At 37.8% G+C, this 21,075-nt stretch overlaps 1 protein-coding gene across 8 annotated transcripts in view; it reads left to right on the top strand.

Annotated features, from left to right (window-relative positions):
- Positions 1-21,075, top strand: part of SGCZ (sarcoglycan zeta) — a 1,110,583-nt gene that overhangs the window by 219,734 nt on the left and 869,774 nt on the right. For 5 of the 8 annotated variants that reach the window (XM_089669296.1, XM_089669295.1, XM_089669292.1 and 2 more), the window contains exon 2: positions 11,582-11,707. The exons of 1 other annotated variant lie outside the window; for it this stretch is intronic. The gene's annotated coding sequence lies outside the window, so the exon portion shown is untranslated. The remainder of the gene's footprint in view (positions 1-11,581; positions 11,708-21,075) is intronic. 2 more of the 8 variants (XM_089669301.1, XM_089669297.1) reach the window with 1 other exon arrangement.

The following is a 21,075-nucleotide window of genomic DNA, read 5'->3' as shown; positions in this document are numbered from 1 at the left end:
TATAAAAAAAGTTTTAAAAATTCCAGTATATGTACCATAGTTTGTAGATGCTATAACATTTGCGCAAACTAATCAATATAAAATTATTGGGATTTTGTATGTAGCAGAATACACTTTGGCCTAAATGTATGAAGACATTTGATTTTTAAATTTTTTTTATTGGATATGTTTTATAGCCGAAAATAAAAAATATTGGCTTTTTTTTCAAAATTGTCAGTCTTTTTTGTTTACAGCACAAAAAGTAAAAACTGCAGAGGTGATGAAATACCACCAAAATAAAGCTCTATTTGTGAGAACAAAGGATATAAATTGCATTTGAGTACAGCATTGCATGACTGTGCAATTGTTAATTAAAGTAACGCAGCACCATATCACTAAAAATGGCCTGGTCAGGAAGGGGGGTAAATCTTCTGGAGGGCAAGTGGTTAAAAAAAACATGAATAGTGGGCATTGCCATATTTAAATAACACTGGGCTCCATTCATAAAGCAGTATTTTCCTCTTTAAAAATTTGTGGTAAAATACCTCATAGCATTTTTGAAAAAGTTTTTTTGGCATTCACAAAAAAAAAAACTAAAATACCACATGCGGTCTTTTTCCAAAATGTGCATTATTTATTTTATGAAACCATGCAGTATTTTATCTCACGTGATATCTAGTGGGATGCAGTGGAAAAGAATTAGAACCCTTGTCAGTTTTTATTGCTAATAAATAATAAAATTGTTTAAACTGTAGAAATATGCCAACTCACTAAGTCAGTGCCACCCCTGCAGTATACAGGTGAAACTCGAAAAATGAGTATATTGTGCAAAAGTTCATTTATTTCAGTAATGCAACTTAAAAGGTGAAACTAATATATAAGATAGACTCATTACATGCAAAGCAAGATAGTTCAAGCTGTGATTTGTCATAATTGTGATGATTATGGCTTACAGCTCATGAAAACCCCAAATCCACAATCTCAGAAAATTAGAATATTACATGCAACCAATAAAACAAGGATTGTACATGCATGCATATGTACTCAGTACTTGGTTTGGGCCCATTTTGCAGCAATTACTGCTTCAATGCGGAGTGCCGTGGAAGCTATCAGCCTGTGGCACTGCTGAGGTGCTATGGAATGGAACACTGGGATGCTTCAATAGCGGCCTTCAGCTCTTATGCATTGTTCGGTCTCATGTCTCTCATTTTTCTCTTGGCAATGCCCCATAGATTCTCTATGGGGTTCAGGTCAGGCGAGTTTGCTGGCCAATGAAGCACAGTAATCCCATGGTGATTGAACAAGGTTTTGGTGTTTTTGGCAGTGTGGGCAGGTGCCAAGTCCTGCTGGGAAATGAAGTCAGCATCCCCATAAAGCTCGTCTGCAGAAGGAAGCATGAAGTGCTCCAAAATCTCCTGACCCTGGACTTAATGAAGCACAGTGGACCAACACCAGCAGATGACATGGCTTCCCAAATCAACACAGACTGTGGAAACTTCACACTGGACTTCAAGAATCTTGCAGTGTGTGCCTCTCCATTTTTCCTCCATACTCTGGGTCCTTGGTTTCCAAATGAGATGCAAAAGTTGCTCTCATCAGAAAAGAGGACTTTGGACCACTGAGCAACAAACCAGGTCTGTTTTTCTTTAGCCCAGGTAAGACACTTGACAAGAGGAATACGACATTTGAAGCCCATGTCCAGGATCCGTCTGTTTGTGGTGGCTCTTGATGCACTGACTCCAGCCTCAGTCCACTCCTTGAGAAAGTCCCTAACACTTTTGAATGGCCTTTTCCTGACAATCCTCTCCAGGCTGCGGTCATCCCTGCTGCTTGTGCACCTTTTTCTTCAACACTTTTCCCTTCCACATAACTTTCTATAAATGTGCTTTGATACAGCACTTTGTAAACATCCAGCTTCTTTTGCAATTACCTTTTGAGGCTTTCCCTCTTTATGGAGGGTGTCATTGATGGTTTTCTGCAAAACTGTCAGGTCAGCAGTCTTTCCCATGATTGTGATTCCTACTGAACCAGACTGAGAGACCATTTAAAGGCTCAGGAACCCTTTGCAGGTGTTAATGGCTTAATTAGCTGATTAGAGTGGGACACTTTGAGCCTAGAATATTGCACCTTTTCACAATATTCTAATTTTCTGAGATTGTGGATATGGGGTTTTCATGAGCTGTAAGCCGTAATCATCACAAATATGACAAATTACGGCTTGAACTATCTTGCTTTGCATGTAATGAGTCTATCTCATATATTAGTTTCACCTTTTAAGTTGCATTACTGAAATAAATTAACTTTTGCACGATATTCTAATTTTTTGAGTTTTACCTGTATGTATTATTACAAAAGAAAAAAGGTGACTAGAATACCAGTCAAAGGGAGGCTGCTTTCACAGGACACACATGGTGTATCAAAAACAACAAAGTTAAATGAAGTAAATACAAAATATCTACCGCATGCCTGGACCACTACTTAATTAATGCATACATTTTATTATTTATTTTCTGTCGTGAATTTACTTTCATGCCTTTTCATGCAGTACTTACCGATCATGAATTGAATTTAATGTCTTTTCATGTGATATTTTATTAGATTTTTTTATGAATTACAGGATATAATATGTTTCCCATACTCATTCCCATATCGAGGGCCCAAATATCTGGGGACTACCTTCTTCTAAAGTCAGCTTTTATATTATGATACATTCCCCCCAGAGAATCCTAAATTTCTTTTAGATGAAAGGATGTTGGGATTATTCTTTTTAAAAAATAAGTGTGGGATCCTTCTCAAAATCTATATCTACCAAGTCTGTTATGGATTTTGAAGGGGATTGCATGCCATTTTTTTTTCTTAAAAGGACAGTTCACTTTTTTTCACAAAGTAAAGCTGGATGGGAAATGTCTTTTAGTGGCAATAGTTTTTTGTTCTTTATAAATCTCTCTTTTTTTTGAGTATGTTATGTAGGTGTGCAACTGCGTGTGCATGTTTAAGGCATCCCTGCGCATGTTTGTTAAAGAAAACAATGTAGTCTGAGTCTGCTTAGATGTATAGATCCTAATACACTGTGTGAACAATTATTAGGCAAGTGAGTATTTTGACCAAATTATCATTTTTATGCATATTGCCAAACTGCAAGCTGTATAAATTTGAATGCTTATTGCATTTAAGCATATCAGGTGATGTGTATTTGTGTAATGAGGTAGAGTGTGGCCTAAAGAGATCAACACCCTATATATAGGGTGTGCAGAATTATTAGGCAGTTTCTTTTCCTCAGGCAAAATGGACCAAAAAGAGATTTAACTGATTCTGAAAAGTAAAAAAATATAGTCTTTCAGAGGGATGCAGCACTCTTGAAATTGCTAAGATATTGAGGCATGAACACAGAACCATCAAACTTTTTGTTACAAATAGTCAACAGGATTGCAAGAAACGTGTTTAGAAAAAAAAGATGCAAATTAACTGTCAAAAATTTTAGAAAAATCAAACGTGAAGCTGCCAGGAACCCATTATCCTCCATATCCATCCTGTCATATGTCTATAACTGCAACCTACCTGGGGTGCCCAGAAGTACAAGGTATTCAATGCTCAGAGACATGGCCAAGGTGAGGGAGGCTGAAACTCGACCACCACTGAACAGGACACATAAGTTGAAACATTAAGACTGGGCCAAGAAATATCTGAAGACAGATTTTTCAAAGGTTTTATGGACTGATCAGATGAGAGTGATTCTTGACGGACCAGATGGATGGGCCCATGGCTGGATCAGTAATGGGCACAGAGCTCCACTTCCAGCAAGGTGGAGGTGGGGTACTGGTATGGGCTGGTATTATTAAATATGAGCTAGTTGGACCTTTTCAGGTTGAAGATGGACTCAAAATCAACTCCAAAACCTACGGCCAGTTTTTAGAAGACACTTTCTTCCAAGCAGTGGTACAGAAAAAAATCTGCATCTTCCAAGAAGACCATGATATTTATGCAAGACAATGCTCCATTGCATGCATTAAAGTACTCCATTGAGTGGCTAGCCAGTAAAGGCCTTAAAGATGAAAGAATAATGACATGGCCCCCTTCCTTTCTTGACCTACACCCTATTGAGAACGTTTGGATCCTTCTTAAACAGGATATTTACAGTGAAGGAAAACAGTACACCTCTCTGAATAGTGTTTGGGAGGCTGTGGTTGCTGATGTACAAAAAAGTTGATCATCTACAAATCAAGAAACTGACTCCATGAATGGAAGGCTTTTGACTGTTATTGAAAAGAAGGGTGGCTATATTGGTAATTGATTTTTTTTTATGTCAGAAATGTTTATTTGTAAATATTGAGTTTTTTATTTTAATATTCTCACTTTAACAGATGAAAATAAACAAGTGAAACGGAAACATTTTTGTTTGTCATTTAGTTGCATAACAATTCTGCACACTAATAGTTGCCCAACAGTTGTCCACACATAGATATTCTTCTAAGAAAGCTAAAACCCTCACTTTTACTTTCTTAAATAATCAGGTTTGAGGTTTATTAACATTTTGGATTGACCGAGAGCACTGTAGTTGTTCAATAATGAAATTATCAAAAAATACAACTTGCGTAATAATTGTGTACACGGTCTATTATTCACTGAATTATACAAAAAATATGCAGTAGGGTATAGTGTTGGGTATAGGGATGAGCAGATGTGTTGGAGTTTGGTTTATCTGTGGAACCCAGCAGGAAGTCTGAAAATTGTGAATTTCAAAAACCAAACCCCATTAAAGTCTATGAATGGTGAATCTTGAAAATCAATGCATTTTTTAAACCAATAGGCAAAGAATTATCTATAAAAGACGTGGAGAGCTATGGGTATATGTACAAACGCAAAAAAAAATACCATACAGCAGAGAGAGGTTTCTCCTTTAATCATTTTAGTTCACTATACGACACTCCCCACTTTATATGTATCAGAGGAGATGGAGGCTGGTGTCTTACGAGCAATGAGTCTTAGTACTCACTTGTATATTTAGTGCAGTATAAAATACAAAACAAAATATCACAAGGGCATTTGGCTTCCATAGCAAAAATGTGCCTTTTTTTAAATGCAACTTCAAGGATAACATGGTAAAAAAACAGATTCTTTCAATGGCATGCTTGTATGTGATGTTATAGAACAGCATAATTCAGCAAAACCCAATTCTGGCATCATGTATTTTGGATGTCTAATTGATTTTTTTACTTGTAGTTTTACTTTTCTGCTTCATAACCACAACTCCATATTCTTGGAACACCCTCCTATCCCCATATCTCCAAATACTCCCAAAATATTCAAAATATAGACTTCGAGTATGTTTTTGGAAGAAATTGATTAGCATTAATACAGTACTTGAGTATTTTAATAGCCAGAAAATTGAAAGAGACAAGGCAGGTTTTCTATTGTTACAAAAAAATTAGAGTGTATTACATAAGAGACAATGCCCACAAATATTTTTAAGTGGCTTTAAGCAGCTTGGTTAGGCAGCAGTTTAAATGATATTGGCATGACTTGATTTTATCTTGAAATAAATATTAGTGTGTATTATATTAAAAACAATAGCCACACAAATTGTACAGTGGTTGGATAGCATGTAAGCACCCTTGTTTGGCTGTCATTTATGAGGGAGAGACAAATAAAAATTAGAATGTGTTATTTCAGAGAAAATGGCCCCACAAATTGTAGAGTGGCTGGACAGTACGTAAGCTGACAAGGCACAATTCCCACACATATTGTACAGTGGCTGGACAGTATGCAAGCACCTTAGTTAGACCGCAGTGTAAAGGAGTGAGCAAGGCAGGTTTTAACGTTACTTAAAAATTAGGGTGTATCATTCAGAGACAATAGCCAATTGTACAGTGGCTGGACAGTATGTAAGTGGCTTCTTGAGTCTGCGACATAAGAGGGAGAGGCAAGGCAGGCTTTATCTTAATAAATTAGAATGTATTATTTGAGAGACAATTATCACACATATTGTACAGTGGCTGGACGGTATATAAGCAGCAGTGTAAGCCACACATGTTTTTTAATGAATAGTGCTCTCCTTCATGGCTCAAATCGTAAGTTACTTGAGCAGGCATTTTAATTTGGAAAAAGTCCATTCACCACCAGTTGCCTGTAGCAGAGGATCCCTAGCCCTCAGTGTTACTGAGGGTGACAGTGTCCTCAGCAATCTCAATCCAACTACATGCAGCTCCCAGGACTTGGGAAGTGTAAAATGTTCCCTTGAAATACTACCCCATTCCCTCATCTTCCTTTTTGCCAGTACCCTAACCCTACTCCTCCTCTGCCTTCTACTGTTTCTGCCTCACAAGTATAGAGGCAAAGTATCCTGCTGGATCGGAGACACTAGGAAGTCCTCCTCTTCCTTCCACTGCTGTGCCTCCAGTACCTGATCTATCACACTACGCAGCGTGTGCTCCAAAAAAAAACAAAAACAGAGGAATGGTGTAGCAAATCTTTGCCTCACACTTCAGTCTGCCCCTGAATAATCTCCCTAACCTGTGGCCCAGTGTGTTCCCTGTTCTCCAGGCATGCCAACTGCAAAACAGTGTGGAAGCAATTTGCCTGGGGTGTTGCATAGGCTCTGGTTTGCTTGAGGAAGACTAGAGGTTCTGAGGAGTCAGAATATGAGGCCATAAAGGAGGAGAGGGTAGAGCTGATGGTGCTGTCATCTACACTTGTATAAGACACTACCAACTCCAGTAGTGTGCCTTGTCCTGTACCTTTCCCAGCCACTATCAAACTGACCTAGTGTAACATTAGGAAAATGCAACGTTTCTGCCCATGTTTGCTGGACAATGTGTCTGTGATCATGTAGGCCCTACAACAGATGTCAAGCAGCAAGGACAGATTACCTTTCACATTCTGGTGTCGGGTAAGGATGGCTTTCTGGACTGGGTACCTTCCACTGTGCAACACAAGTCAAAAAAACTCATGAAGGAGTCTGACTGCATGTGCTGAAAAGGGAGCAGCTCCAAAGCCAGCAGTTTTGACTGCAGGCAATGAGATAGTGGGAGTAATTGGGGGATTTTAATTCTTATTTATTTATTAAAGGCATTTATATAGTACTGTCAATTTTCACATTTCTCTATATACATACATACATGCTACCCTTGTAGTTAGATTGGTTCCAGCTATACAAATGAAACTACTGTATGTATTAAGTATCTATACATGGAATGAATCCTTAAAGTTAATATATGGGAAAAAAAACATTGTTTCTAGGTTTGAATTGAGTGTGGACATTTTAGCTATACAAATGAAACTATGTATTAAATATCTATACTTGGAATTCATCTTTAAAGTTAATGTATGCAAAAAAAAAAAAACATTGTTTCTAGGTTTGAATTGAGTGTGGAAATTTTAGATCCTGTGTCATGTTTGTTATTCCTGTCTGTGTTCCAGGTAGGGACACTCAAATTGTTCATTCTGTTTTTCACCATTCTCACCAGCTCAGAAAGTGATGTCAAATCACAATGTTATATTTGTCACTTGAACAGGAAAAGATGGAAAATCTTACAGTTGGAACACTTGTTCTGGTGACAACTTTCTAAGAGGGGATTTCATCTGACTTGGGAGAGAGGATTTCACTTTGCTTTCGCTCTCTTTCTGTTGTATCTCTGGGATAGGAAGTGAAGGCAACTCTCTCCAAGTTTTTGCTTTAGACAAATAACTTTAAATAAGTTTCTAGGTTGGAAGAGGAATGTGGTTACCATACGTTTCAGCTTGGACAGTATTTTGTCACAGTTACATAATAGTTTGTTGGTGTTTTTCCGTGATGTTCAGAGAAAGATCACAGAAACACTTGTAGGTAAAATCGAATGTTATATAACATCCAATTACGTAATGACAAATAGAAATAACGAATGTAATAATATTGTAATAATATTGTAAAAATGTAACCAGAAACTTAGCTATATATATATAGATGCCTTTAGCCAAGAAGTCCCCACTTGTTTTACAATGGCTTGGCAAGACATTCAAACAAGGTGCATGCATAATGGAGCCCTGGTCAGACTAGCTTATTTCAAATTTTGGCTATAATATATACAATAGTATTTAGTAGCATTGACCAATCATAACCCCCTGAAAAGTAGCATTACCTTTTAAGTAAGATAGCACACATTCCTGAAGGGGCTTAGTCATTTGGTCAGTTCATAATGAGATTCCTATAGTATGAAGTCAGGTAAAAAGGCTTAGGATTCATTCTTATGTATTAGTGAGCCATAATAATAAGGAAATATGAAATTTCTCCTTCAGATAGCAGTGGTGAACTGGGAATTGCAGTAAAGTTTATAGCTAATAATATAAATACAATGAGGTCAGCATTAGATATGCCATATATCTAATTAAATTGAGACAACTAAATGCTAAAGTTATGAATTGGAAGCAGTTGTGTTAAGTATTTTATTTTTAATGAAAACAGAATAAACAAGATGGGTCAGGCTTGCATGATGCCTTTGAAAATTGCAAGCTCATGAGGCAAATGGAATAGGACCTTAATGTTTGCAGTGGGTGGTGAGTTTTGTTTCTGTAAGGAATGTAAAACTAATCAGTGTACAATATAAAAAAATAAAAAAAAATAAAACTGGATATCATTGAAGATATTTTACTAAATATTTAAAGTATGGTTACAGTATATAGAAAGGGACCATCAGACGTAATAGGTATTTTCCTAAAAGTATTTTTTGCAGTTATGCTTTTGCACGCAAGCAATAAAACATGAACAACCACAAAATAACCACATCTCTTAATACAGTTTTGGAAATGTTCTGTTGATAAATGACTGATATTTTAACATTATCTTTATTATGCATCTTAGTTGTAATTTGCATCTACTAAAATAGAGGCATCACACTCATAAATATAATTCATCTGATGAGAGAGATGCTGTTAAGAATACAGCAGTGGTCTTGTTAATGCAGCTTGTTATAGTAAAATCCATCAGATAAGGGTGATTGCAGCTTTGTGTGTTATCTCTATTGAATGACAGGGTGCAATTTTTTATGTGTATAATAATTTCTTGTCATGTCTTCATAACTCTGAGAATAACGAGGCTCCAAACATTACTGATAATGCCAAAAATTAAGCTTGTTTAATTAGCATCTACCAAGTACCGTAACATTGCATGAGCTTGTTTAATTGAAACATCCACTTAGTAATATTGTGTCTTCATCACTTCTATTAGAAAGCTGTAATTTAAATAACAGATATGTAGCAGCTAATAAATAAAACTATATATTACTATTAAAGTTAAATAGGGCAGAGATGCATTTTAATGTGCCATGAAGAATTTATAACAAATATGTTCAAAGTTATGTTTTATTTAGGTTATCAGAGATGCATACAAAGTAACCAGAATATTAAATTACAAGCTTAGTGTAATTTATGTACAATATGATATATAAATATGTTGGAAGTGGTTGCTGACTGCCAGGTGTGCTGCTTTTATTAATTGGGTTGGTTTTGTTTAATGTAAGAAAAGTCTGTGCTTTGCCAATGTAGCATGAAGAAACTGGTTTTCTTTTATGAAGGACTCAGCAGATGCATGTTTACTTCCCTTTCAATCTCCCACTACTTTATTCAGGAGTAAAATCAACTGTGTAAGCTACAAGTTGCAGGATTTGTAGCTCACACAGATCTATGAAATGCTCTGAATGGACGGCTCTGTCATATCAGTGTGTCAAATGCTCCTCCATACTCCAAATAATAAGGTAATTCCTTTGGCTCCAGGTACTGAATGGAGCAGTGGGGAATAAAGAAGTAAGGCGAGTATATGATGCTGAAGAAAGAAGGTTATTGCAGAACTTTTGCTATGCCCTCAATGGGCACTTGTAAACTGCAATAGCTGAATACCCAGTCAAAGTTAAAAAAGTTTTTCTTTTCATTTTTGTAAATATAAAATAACTGCAGCTTCAGCTTAATTGATAAGCTTAGTGAACTTTCACGTTGCTACACAAAGGTTCTCTGCTTCTTTAGTAAGTCAACCCTAATATACTATATTATCACATTTTCAATCCTAGATATTTTTTATCCAAGCAACTATCTCCCATTCACATTTGGGTCATTTAGTGTCAGAAAAAGAAAAAGTCTACCACAAATTTTATCAGTTTCTCTATATAATTGCATATAATTTTATAACATCAGGTGTTTACCATATACAGTATGCCTAAACTGTGCCTTTATCTTAAAGAGACACATTTATGGCAAAGTGACAGTATTGCTTTAAGATAGTCCACCTGCTCCAGCAAAGTATACTCAGCCTCCCTATCCCTCTCCCTATACTGCCTGAGCTCTATCTTCTGAGTGTGGGGTAGTATGTGACCTCTCCTATGTGAAAATGTTTGGGCTCGAGCAGCCAAACACCAGGCCTAAACACTGCCATGTGGGGAGGTAATAATTTCATCCACCTGAATAAGCACCATCCAACACTGGAGCTTACTCAAGATTGAGTCCAGAAGAGGTAGAGGCAGAAAGTAAGAGAAAGTGAATATACTTTGCTAAGGTGGTGTGTTTTCACAAGTAACTGACAATTTGACCTAAATAAGTGAGTGACAGGGTATCTTATCCGAAAAATATGTACATTTCTTTCCAGTATAACATAACTATTTTGCTTTGTTTATTTACAAGATGCTTTTAAAATGTTTATACTAAGTTGAGTTGTATTCACACTCATAGGAGTTCATTTATAAATAGCTGAAGACACTTTTCTCCAAAGTCCGATTTGTGGCCAACTTAAAGTAGAACTTTAGGCAAAACTTTTTTTTTCATTTTGGATAGCGTAAGAAAGGTTTATAACCCCTGGGCGTTTTTTCTGCAATCTGTGTCCCATTGAGGAGATTTTCCATTACTTCCTGTCCCATAGCCAAAACAGGAAGTGGGAGGAAATCCATGCAAATTAAGGGAATCCCTTGGGGCATCCCAGGTCACCAGAACTAGTGTCCCCGTTGGAAGATTTTCCTCTATTACTTTTCTGGGGGCAACTCAAAATTTGGGATTTCTTTTACTTTCACTTTTAATGATAATGGGAAACAGCACAAATTGAGAGAGTGAATTGCAGATGGAAATAAAAATGGACAGGTGTTCTAATCCATCCCCACTCTATCCAACAAAAAGTTTGACTTTAGTTATACTTTAATAGTAGTTAGTAACTAAAGATAGTACAATCTAGTGTGGTGTTTTTAAACCATATATTCTAGGTGGCAGTTAGTAGTTTCTTACTCAAATGTTAATGTAAAACATACACAACATACTTGAAGCAATTGATCAAAGCTTCTTCCTTCCCTGCAAAGGATCTCAGCTAGCTATTTAAAGAAATCAATTAATGAAGCATACAAATACTTCATTATGTTGGCTACATTCATTTTCTTTTTCCAGACATTTTTTGTTCATTTTTACCAGGTAAACCGGTGAATAGCACACTTCCTGCCCCTAAGTGTGCCCCCTTTCAGTACTCTGTATGTATGGATGGAGGCATGGTTGCCACACAGGCTAAACTTTAAACATGACTGTTTTTGTTCATCTCCAGTATATAGCGGTTGATGAGATTAGTAGTGTACAGAAATAAGATTCTACTGTTTTATGCTTCCAGATCAACTCACAGGGCAAGACAAAGACACTGCATTTCTGGTAAGATCAACTGGGATGTTTTGCACTTGCTGAAAATATTCTGTGCCTGAAAATAGACAACGAATGCAGCCACCACATCTAAGGACTGGTAAGTTGTAATATAGTCAATTTGTGCTCTTAGGTTTAGTTGTCATTTAAGTCACAGAAAGAGGCTAGTTTACATGAAAATTCTCAAGATATATTTCAACAGAATAGGCCTGGCCATATACAGTATTTTTGTTGCTTCATTTTTCTTGGTACATCTATTTCTGTATGCTGAGATCTGACCTGAACTTTTTTGATAGTAGGTATTCATGAATATTAGTGAATACTCCAGATTATCAAGACTTGATTGCTTCCAGCCACAGAATGAGTTGCACCGAGATGCTTACTTGAATACTTGGAGTTTTTTCACTATTAGGGTGGTTAATGAGATGAAAGGAAACATGCTGACTTGAAGCTGCATTATTTAGATGTAGGTACTTAGTTTATAAGGTTTAAAAAAGACAATAGTCCATCCAGTTTAACCTACAATTGTATATGTGTGTGTTATTTTATTATCAAGCAATTCCCATTGCCCTGTACTGTATATTCAAAAGTTTTTTCAAGTTGTCGACATTCTCAGCTAGCACCACTTCCTGGGGGAGGGAGTTCCACATCCTAACTGCTTTAACAGTAAAGAACCCTTTTCACAATCTAAGCTTAAACCTCCTTTCTTCTAACCTGAAATCATGGCTACATGTCTTATTGCAGTTTATTGCAGTTACTGAAGTCACCTTTGATATATTTGTACATTGTAATCATATCCGCTTTTAAAGTGATACTAAACCACAGCAGTAAAATCAGTCTGTAAATCCAGTAAAGCATGCTTGTTATACTCACTGTGGAATCTAAGGATTTAATCCTCCACTTTGTGTAAAATGGATGTTTGATCCTGTCTTCTATGATCCTCCCCTTCTTCTTTTGCCCCCAGTCCATCTTCCGATAGAACAGAGCTTTGGGGGCAAGCTGCACATGCAAAGTTTAGTGTGTATTGCTAGAGAGTTTTTGTTTTTCTTGGGAGAGTGCATGTGATCAGCATAGGGCCAATCAACACTGTCCAGACAGAGGGTTAGGGGTTATGCAGCCTCATAGGACAATCAGGGAAGAATTAAACTTCCTCTTACAAGCTTTAGCCAGTGCTCTGCTGGACACTAATAGAAGTCACAAGACTGCTCTACCTGCTGATGAAAAAAGGTATTTAGCAGTTTATATTTACTAAAAAAATAGCATTTCCATGTTCTGTGTATTGTGGAAGACCAGATAACAGCGCTGCACACACTTATGTATATTCTGAGAGCATGACCCCCCCCTGTTGATGTCAGAATAAACAGATCGGTGCTGCAGCTGAATGGCATTCCTGCAAAGAGAAAACAGCAAGCTTTTTTTAAATTGAAATCTGTGCCAAAAAATATTATAAAATATATATGTCGAAGCATAGGGGTCATCCACCCATTGGCCACCCTAGGCCCCCATGCCTTGGGCATATATGCTCTTTCTACACTGTGGATGAAAAATCTCATCCAACAGCTCTGCACACACTTATGTATATTCTGAGAGCAAGACCCTGTTGCTGTCAGAATAAACAGATCGGTGCTGCAGCTGAATGGTATTCCTGCAAAGAAAACATCAATGCTTAACAATAAAACAGTAACAATAAAACCATAACAGTAAAACCAAAACACTAAAACAGTAACCTGACAACAGAAAAATTACAACTATCTTTTGTTTTTTTAATTTTTTTTTACTTTTTATTTTTTATGTTTTTTTTTATTTTTCTATATTTTTTAATTTTTAACCAGATGGTAGGGTCTCTCAAAATGCAATAGCCATTTTCCTGACTACCTAACATCTTTTGAGAACCTGTGCATATACAGTGGGGATCGAAAGTTTGGGCACCCCAGCTAAAAATTTGTATTAATGTGCATAAAGAAGCCAAGGAAAGATGGAAAAATCTCCAAAAGGCATCAAATTACAGATTAGACATTCTTATAATATGTCAACAAAAGTTAGATTTTATTTCCATCATTTACACTTTCAAAATAACAGAAAACAAAAAAATGGCGTCTGCAAAAGTTTGGGCACCCTGCAGAATTTATAGCATGCACTGCCCCCTTTGCCAAGCTGAGACCTGCCAGTGTCATGGATTGTTCTCAATCATCATCTGGGAAGACCAGGTGATGTCAATCTCAAAGGTTTTAAATGCCCAGACTCATCTGACCTTGCCCCAACAATCAGCACCATGGGTTCTTCTAAGCAGTTGTCTAGAAAACTGAAACTGAAAATAGTTGACGCTCACAAAGCTGGAGAAGGCTATAAGAAGATAGCAAAGCGTTTTCAGATGTCAATATCCTCTGTTCGGAATGTAATTAAGAAATGGCAGTCATCAGGAACAGTGGAAGTTTAAGCAAGATCTGGAAGACCAAGAAAAATATCAGACAGAACAGCTCGCAGGATTGTGAGAAAAACAATTCAAAACCCACGTTTGACTGCACAATCCCTCCAGAAAGATCTGGCAGACACTGGAGTTGTGGTACACTATTCCACTATAAAGAGATACTTGTACAAATATGGTCTTCATGGAAGAGTCATCAGAAGAAAACCTTCTTCTACGTCCTCACCACAAAAATCATCGTTTGAACTTTGCAAATGAACATATAGACAAGTCTGATACATTTTGGAAACAAGTTCTGTGGACCGATGAGGTTAAAATTGAACTTTATGGCCGGAATGAGCAAAGGTGCGTTTGGAGAAGAAGGGGCACAGAATTTAATGAAAAGAACCTCTGTCCAACTGTTAAGCATGGGGTTGGGTCAATCATGCTTTGGGGTTGTGTTGCAGCCAGTGGCACAGGGAACATCTCACGAGTAGAAGGAAAAATGGATTCAATAAAATTTCAGCAAATTTTGGATGGTAACTTGATGCCATCTGTGAAAAAGCTGAAGTTAAAGAGAGGATGGCTTCTACAAATGGATAATGATCCTAAACACACCTCGAAATCCACGGGAGATTACATCAAGAGGCGTAAACTGAAGGTTTTGCCATGGCCTTCACAATCTCCTGACCTCAACATAATTGAAAATCTATGGATAGACCTTAAAAGAGCAGTGCGTGACAGACAGCCCAGAAATCTCAAAGAACTGGAAGACTTTTGTAAGGAAGAATGGGCAAAGATACCTCAAACAAGAATTGAAAGACTCTTGGCTGGCTACAAAAAGTGTTTACAAGCTGTGATACTTGCCAAAGGGGGCAGTACAAGATATGAACTCTGCAGGGTGCCCAAACTTTTGCAGACGCTATTTTTTTTTTCTGTTATTTTGAAAGTGTAAATGATGGAAATAAAATCTAACTTTTGTTGACATATTATAAGAATGTCTAATCTGTAATTTGATGCCTTTTGGAGATTTTTCCATCTTTCCTTGGCTTCTTTATGCACATTAATACAAATTTTTAGCTGGGGTGCCCAAACTTTCGATCCCCACTGTATGTGCCCTAAACTGTGTTATGCTGTACCCTATACTAATAGTCCACTAGTGTATGGTAGTGACAGAAGCAGTACTTGAGGCAGAGACTAGGTTGGCCAGGACAGGAAGGACAAAAAAGCAGGTGTCATGCCTAATTCTGTGTCTGCTACAGACACATTTTCTTTGGGGTGCCTTTTGGGTTAGGGTACCAGGAATGGCATCGGGAAAGTGTCTCTCATGCAGCCAGCTCACTGCATCTGTGTTCGGGGTTTGGGCCACAGCACCTTCTGGATAAACAAGTGATGATCTCTTCCCGGAATTTTAAGAAGGATCCACTATGTCCAGTTGCTTTTTAAAGCACAAAAGCTTTATATAGAGCCAGTTGAAATTCATCTTCTGGTCGTTGAAGTCCACCCCTCCTATGTTAAGGTCATAGTTGTTGGCAGAGAGGGGCTTCTCAACAACATCAGCTGTCTTGGAAATTTGTATGGCCATGTCTGCGTGAATGGAAGACAGGACAAAAACATCCCGTTTGTCCTTCCACTTAACTGCGAGCAATTCATCATTTTTCAAGCAGGATTTTCCCCCCTTTCTAAGATGGGTACTTACAAGCCATTGGGGGAAGCCCCAGTGATTAGGTCGCACAATGCCACACGTGCCAATTCCAAGATTGTATAAATGTTTAAATAGTGGCATACTTGAATAAAAATTTTCTACGTATGAGTGGTACCCCATATGGAAAAAAGGGTGACACCAAGCCCCAAACTATCTTGCCACTGCTCCCCATGAAGTCTGGGTGCTCCACGTGACTGTACTGAAAATGATATGTATAGCCTATTGCCCTCTCACAGGTCTTTTGACCCCATATCTGACACGCTTGCTGGAGAGAAATTGTTTGAAGGCAAGGCGACCAGAAAAACAAATGAGGGACTCAACACAGATGTTTTGCTGGGGAGTATAGACATCTGCAAATATGTGGTTAAGATGATTTAGGAGGGGACAAATTTTGTGGAGCCAGTCAAATTCAGGGTCACCCCAAGAATGACAGAGTGTATTATCGTTGAAATGCATAAATTGCATTATATTCTCATATCTATGCCTTGTCATGGCAGCAGAGAACATGGGCATATGATGAATCTGGACTGTGGACTAATACAACAGCAATTCTTTTTTTTAGTAATGCCCATGTTGAGGGTTAGGCCCAAAGTTTGAATCTGGGTTGGTGGCAATAAATTGTTTTGCATATTAATTGCTTTGATCCACAATCAATCCATACAGAAAAACAGCTCCAAAAAAATCAAGTGGAGCAGTTAAATTTGCTGTTTCCACCTGAATTCCAGATTGGACAGTGAATAGGGGAAGTACGGGTGCTGCAGAATTTGTGGGCTGCCAATCAGAATTTGCAAGCACATCTGGAAGGACACTATGGGCTCTACAGGCCTGTGTTCAAATTCTTGGTGGCTGCAGGACACTACTTGTGCTAGCCACCGTACTAGCTTGTACTGCACTGATGGGACTCACACAGCACCAAGTGATACTGCAGTGCTGGTATGTATAAGACCAGGATGTACTAGGCCGCTGGTGCTCGCAAGTTCACCAAAAGATAGAGCGGCACTAGTACTGGCACTCTGCTGCATATGAGAATCATCATGCAATTGTACCACCTCAGCAACCTGGGAATGGTGTTGGTTATGCCTGACATTAGCAGGGACCTCTACTCTATCATCTGAGCTATCTGTCAGGGTGCCACTGCTGTCTACAGGTTCATATTCTGAGCTTGATTCTGTCAGTGTGGCTTCCCCTTTGCTCTCATTTGACATGGTCAGAATCCTGTAGGCCTCACTAGAGTACCTTTCGATGGACATTGTGGCCACTAAATTTATGGGTACCTTGTTCGAATCATAGGAAAAAGAGACAATGGCTGTCAGGGACTGCTTGAGCCAATACAAAATAATTTACCTGCAAGTGCTAGCAGAGATCAGGCCTGATTCTGCAAACACTGCAGTTTTGTGTGCAGTGTATCAAGTGACAGTGATCTACTGACACTGCACTTGTTGGGGACGAAGTGGGTGTTAAGTGTAGGGGCTAAATGCAAGTGCTGGCAGGTGGTGAGGCTGATCCTGCTAATGCTGCATTTTTTGGGACACTATACTATTGTGAACGCTGGTATAGTTCAGATCTGATCAAAGATATTGATCTGTTCAGACACTATACTAACAATGGAGGTTTATTTGTATGTGAGCATGTGCCTGGCAGTCAAAGGGTTAAATGTGATGACTGATGTAGTAGCGGGCAATCTGATGCTATTTGGGAGGGACGCTAATGCTATCTGAAGTCACCAGTGACACTAATACAGTGATCAGTAAAAAAAATCTGTACACTGTACTAATGACACTGGTGACAGGGCAGTGAAGGGGTTACCTGGGGGGCAATCAGAGGGTTAAATGTGACCTCTCAGTGATTTTATTGTAAACGTGTGCTGCTTTTGACTCATGTGGATCTGCTTTCTTCTCTTTCTGGATCGGAATGTGCCCAGGGAAAGAAGATTGCATCATTTCCTTTACCTGTGTTAATGGAAATACAGGTACAGGAAGATCTGTGATAGGGCAGAAATCAATCAGCAGGTCCAGGCCAAACATCATTTGCCTGAATCTGCTGATTGATTGGTCGGGCACCGAATCACAGCACTGCCGGGTCGGCGGTTTCTTGCTACTCATTCCTCCACCCTTTTGCAACTACCCTAATATGTCTAGTCCATTTCTCTGACAATTCTTCTTGGTTTCTTCACACCCAATGGTTTAGATATGTAATAAGATTGAACCTTGTGTTGTTTTTGTACAATTACACAATTACATATCTTGCAAAATCTGTTGCACCTGGGGGTTCAAAGCCTGAAAATAAGATAACACTTTTTTAATACATTACCCATCTTTTGTGAACATACATCTCTATATTATGATTATATCACCACAATGTGTGGGAGCTTAATGAGAAACAGCTATGGCAATTAGAGGCTTTAAATAGCTTCACTGTATGAACATGTTTAAATTGTATTTACTCCAGGAACCAAGGAGCCCACTGTAATTATGGAGGTGGACATTAGGGTATCAGTCCAGTGTGGTTTGAGAATTACTAGAAGCCTAAGAGGTACTATTTAGCATTGACATTGTCCTATGAGCAGGTTCTCACCTTCCCGTCATATTGGAAATATTGAAATGTCTTAGATTCTATAAAATTTAAACTGAGCCTGACAATGAGATTCTTGCCCAAAGTCTGCCCTTAAGGTAGCTCTGACTTCAGCTATGAAAAAATGCATTCATTAATAAAATGTTTTTATCTCAGCGGTGTTGATTTTCCATAAAAGCTATGTTTGTGGCACCATTGGCTCCAGGTTAATTTCTTGTTTTTGCACTACACATATAGGACTTAATCATGTAAAATTTGCATTCCTTTTCCATTCATATAATTTAATTAATGTGTATTAGATTATTCAGATAATAATAGTAATGATGCCTTTTGCATGTATCAATTTTGACCAATAGAAATTGTAGTAAAAAACTGACTCTATTGGGTTTTCTGCATGAGGTTGTATGGGTGTTTCTTCCAAGACTGACAGTTGTTATATCTGTATTCAGTTAAGACTGTTTTAGGTGACTTCAGGCTAATAGTTTATGAATGAGTCACCATTTGACTGACTAAACACTGACACTTTAATAAAGATGTTATTATGAGATCTGTATGACAGGTATAACTTATCATGAATATTTACCCAGCAATGCAGTTAAGTTGATCTGTATATGGCAGATTTATTAAGTCAGGAAGCTGTTGCAATGATTTTTTTTTTACTTTACCATATTATGTAGTATTTTTAATAAAAAAAAACTGTAATGTTTACATATATTGCAAGAAACACACACAAACACACACACACCAGTCCAAATGGTCAGCACTCCACAGGATAAAAGACACCAACATATTGGTGTGGCACAACCCACCTTTCTCAAGGTAACACAGAGATCAGAGACACAGAAAAATCTGAAAACTTTGCTAAACATCCCTAAAAGCGCACATCTTATTTAAAAATAAATATATATATATATATATATATATATATAAAGACTTTTTCCAAAATTCCAACCATACTACTTGAGAATTTGAGTTTGCAGTTGATTAGTACATTTTTCAGGGTTGCCAGAGTGCAGTCAGCATTCTTATTATTATAAAAAAGTTTGTAGAACTACAAGCTTGCTCTTTTTTTCTTTTATAGTTAAGTACCAAGTGTTTCAATACCTGAAATGTAGCTATAGATTGGTGACCCAGGAATCTACAGTAAGAACCAGAAGTGACTTTCAGATGTCACAGATGAGAGTTTACCGTTCTAAAAAAAGCACTCAACCATTTTTACTCCACTCTGTTTCTGTAGCAGAATCATAGGAGAAATATAAGAGAATGTGAAGTTTGCAGATACATTATTTGTTTGATATGATGATGGGATCCCTGTTTTATCGTCCTCTTTTTATAAGAAAAAGCAAATGACAAGGTGAATCAAAATATTAAGAGATTAAATATTTAATGTATCCACTCCACAAAATCCTTACTTTCATTATTGCACATCTTTTTCTGTAAAAGTTAAACTATTTCTTTTCACATCTCTGTAGGATAGCATAGGGAATATACTCAAAAGCTGACACAAAATATGCTTTCTGAGTACACAAAATAGTTGCCCATGGTAGGTGACAGAGAGACAAATTTTGATAAACAATTTTTATTAATTTTGAAATATTAGTGAGCAGAATTGATGCTCACAACATAAAAGGGATGGCAAATATTTTCCATTTAAATTAGATAGATGCCTTAAATAAGTCATATTGGTGGGGTTTTACATGGAGCTGAAAACAAGTAAAGCCGTCAAGGCTCTAAAAATAGCAGCAAGCTAAGTAGACAGCATACTTTTAACCACATGCCAACACAGACTATCAGTGATGCCAGAAAAAAATTGGCACATACATTTATATTTTTTATGCTCAAATATCTATTTCCTTTTTCAGAGAGAGTATCATGTATATTTATTTAAATACAGGTCTTACTATCTATTTTACCTTCTACTGTTTGTGTATGTAAGTTAAACCTCAGCAGCTCATGTACATTAGCTCAACCTCAATTCACATAAATTAACTGACACTTGATTGATGTGAACGCAGTGTAGAGCTTCATTATACTTCCTAGTTGAAATCTATTAGGATTTTTATGTACAAACAAAATGTTCCTGATATTTTATATGTGCTACAGTTCTGGGTATGCTAAGCCATTTCCCTTTCAACTACGCTCTGTTTGCTTGTCACAGATGCATCAAATCCTGTGTGGAATACTGTACCACCACTTCCATCAAGCAGGACAAGTGCATAAAGTGGTATTTCAGCAGAAATAACCACAAATGATCTCTGCACAATCAGTGCCTCACTCTATCATCACAAGAAAAAAAATATTATTATTATACAGTATTTATAAAGCGCCAACAGTTCGCTCAGCGCTGTACATTACAATGGGAGACAATACATGCGACAGTACAATAACAATACAATGCGATACACGAGGGGTTTGAGGGCCCTGCTCCTTGGAGCTTACAATCTAGGAGGTAGGGGATAGTGGTACAGGAGGAAATAGCTGTGGGGGATGGAGTGGTAGGAAGAGTGGAGGAGGTCGGGAATTAGCAGGGGGTGGGGTAGGCTTCCCTGAAGAGGTGGGTTTTCAGGGTGCGCCTAAAGGAGAGGAGAGTAGGTGATAGTCTGATGGATTGGGGTAGGGGGTTCCAGAGGATGGGTGATGCCCTGGAGAAGTCATGGAGGTGGGCATGGGAGGAGGAGACCAGGGAACTAGAGAGAAGGCGGTCCTGTGAGGAGCGGAGAGTGCATGTTGGATGGTACTTGGATATTAGGTCGGTGATGTAGTTTGGGGCAGTGTGATGGACAGCTTT

Source organism: Staurois parvus, unplaced genomic scaffold (genome assembly GCF_062004578.1).
Source record: "Staurois parvus isolate SC_StPar_1 unplaced genomic scaffold, SC_StPar_1.0 ptg000071l, whole genome shotgun sequence".
NCBI classification, from domain to species: domain Eukaryota; kingdom Metazoa; phylum Chordata; class Amphibia; order Anura; family Ranidae; genus Staurois; species Staurois parvus.
The sequence above is the reverse complement of the archived record's forward strand: the minus strand, read 5'-3'. Positions and strand labels throughout refer to the sequence as shown.